General features: G+C 28.3%; 1 long non-coding RNA gene across 1 annotated transcript; it reads left to right on the forward strand.

Annotated features, from left to right (window-relative positions):
* Window positions 1-250: 250 nt before the first annotated feature.
* Window positions 251-1,181, forward strand: LOC124420797. The gene is made up of 2 exons (XR_006941382.1): window positions 251-741; window positions 823-1,181. It is a non-coding gene; the product is annotated as an uncharacterized LOC124420797 (long non-coding RNA).
* The last annotated feature ends 1,004 nt before the right edge of the window (window positions 1,182-2,185 follow it).

The following is a 2,185-nucleotide window of genomic DNA, read 5'->3' on the forward strand; positions in this document are numbered from 1 at the left end:
TATAGACTAGACTATAGACTAGACTATAGACTAGACTATAAACTAGACTATAGATCAGACAATAGACTAGGCTATATACTAAACTATAGACTAGACCATAGAATAGACCATTGACTAGACTATAGACCAGACCGTAGGCTAGACTTTAGACTAGACTTTAGGCTAGACTATAAACTAAAACTATAGACTAGACCATAGGCTGGATTATGGACCAGACTATAGGCTAGACTATAAACTAGACTATAGAATAGACTATAGACTAGACTATAAACTACACTATAGAATACACCATAGACTAGACTTGAGACTAGACTGTGGACTACACTATAGACTGCCTAGACTGTAGACTATAGACTAAACTACAGTCTATAATATGGGTTAAACCATGAACTATATTCTAAACTAATGACTACATTTACAACTAGACTATAGACTTAACTATATATTAAAAATATAAACAAATTTGTAACTCGTTTTAATTTAAATTTGTTTAAATTTAGTTCTTAAATTATCCAAATTGAAAATTTCACGTCCCTATTGATATTTGTCACAAGGTAGAGGAAAACTCTTTAAAGACGTGAAATTTTTTCTCAATTATTACTTTATTAATTCATTTATTTTTCCCTTCCATTAAGATTCAATGACATTGAAAAGGCAACAAATGCTAAATGCAAAGTAGAACAAATACAGCGAGAAGAAGCCAAGGCTAGAAAAGAAACTGAAATGTCCTGGGAACATAAGGTGAGTAGACAATTTCGAATTAAACAAATTTGACATTATAATTTTAACAAATTTTTAATTATAATATTTATATTATTTTAGTATTTCAAACCTGTGGGTGAAAATTGGATCTATACGAAACCCTTAAGCCAGCGTGTTTATTTACAAGAAAAAGAAAGTAAAAGATAATAAAGCTAAATGCTAAAAATGTGCAAAGTATAATAAATAATATGAAAAAGGAAACATCTGTCTCATATCACTAAATAAAAAGTAAAAAGAAATTAAACGAATGCCGCCAAATGAAAAACAAACAAGAAAACAAAATAACTAGTAAAGGAAATATTAAGTAATAAATGTTTATAATAAAAAAAGACAACAAAAACTACATAAATCATTAAATCATGATTGTTATTTTATAATATAATTAATTATTACAAACACTAAATAAAAACGTAAATCAATAAGAAGAGGAAAAATAAATATAAAAAATAAAAACCCTTTTATTTTTATTAAGGGAAAATTTAGCAATAAATTAATATTGTTAATAAATAATCAATACAATATATATTTATATAGAATACCAATAACAACAAAACTACACAAAATCTATTAAATATTTACACACACACACAATTAAATGAAAATAAATTAAAATAAATTTTAAAAAATAACAAAAAAAACTATAAACTTTATAAAGTAAAACTCAGTTAAGGACGACTTAACTTAATCATAGTCTAGACGGTAGACTAAACTACAGACTAGACTGTAGACTAGAATATAGTCTAGATTATAGTCTAGACTATAGACATGTTTATAAACTAGAATATAGATTAGACTATAGGCAAATCTAAAGTCTAGACTATAGACTAAACTAAAGTCTAGACTAGACTATAGACTAAACTAAAGTCTAGACTATACTATAGATTAGACTATAGACTATACTATAGGCTGGCCTATAGACTAGACTATAGGCTGGCCTATAGACTAGACTATAAACTACATTTTAACCTATGGACTAGACTATAAACTAGAATATAAACTCGGCTATAGACTAGACTATAGACTACAGCCTAGACTATATACTAGACTACAGCCTAGACTATATACTAGACTATAGACTACACTATAGCCTTCACTATACCCTAGACTATACCCTAGACTATAGACTACAGACTAGACTAGACTACAGTTTAGACTTTAGTTTTGACTATAGACTAGATTATAGGCTGGACTATAGACTAAACTATAGACTACAGCCTAGACTATATACTAGACTACAGCCTAGACTATATACTAGACTATATACTAGACTATAGTCTAGACTATAGACTAGACTATAGACTACACGATAGACTACACGATAGACTAGACTATAGACTAGACTATAGACTTGACTATAGACTAGACTATAGACTAGACTATAGACTAGACTATAGACTAGACTATAGACTAGACTATAGACTAG

This window comes from Lucilia cuprina, chromosome 6 (assembly GCF_022045245.1).
Source record: "Lucilia cuprina isolate Lc7/37 chromosome 6, ASM2204524v1, whole genome shotgun sequence".
Taxonomy (NCBI): Eukaryota; Metazoa; Arthropoda; class Insecta; order Diptera; family Calliphoridae; genus Lucilia; species Lucilia cuprina.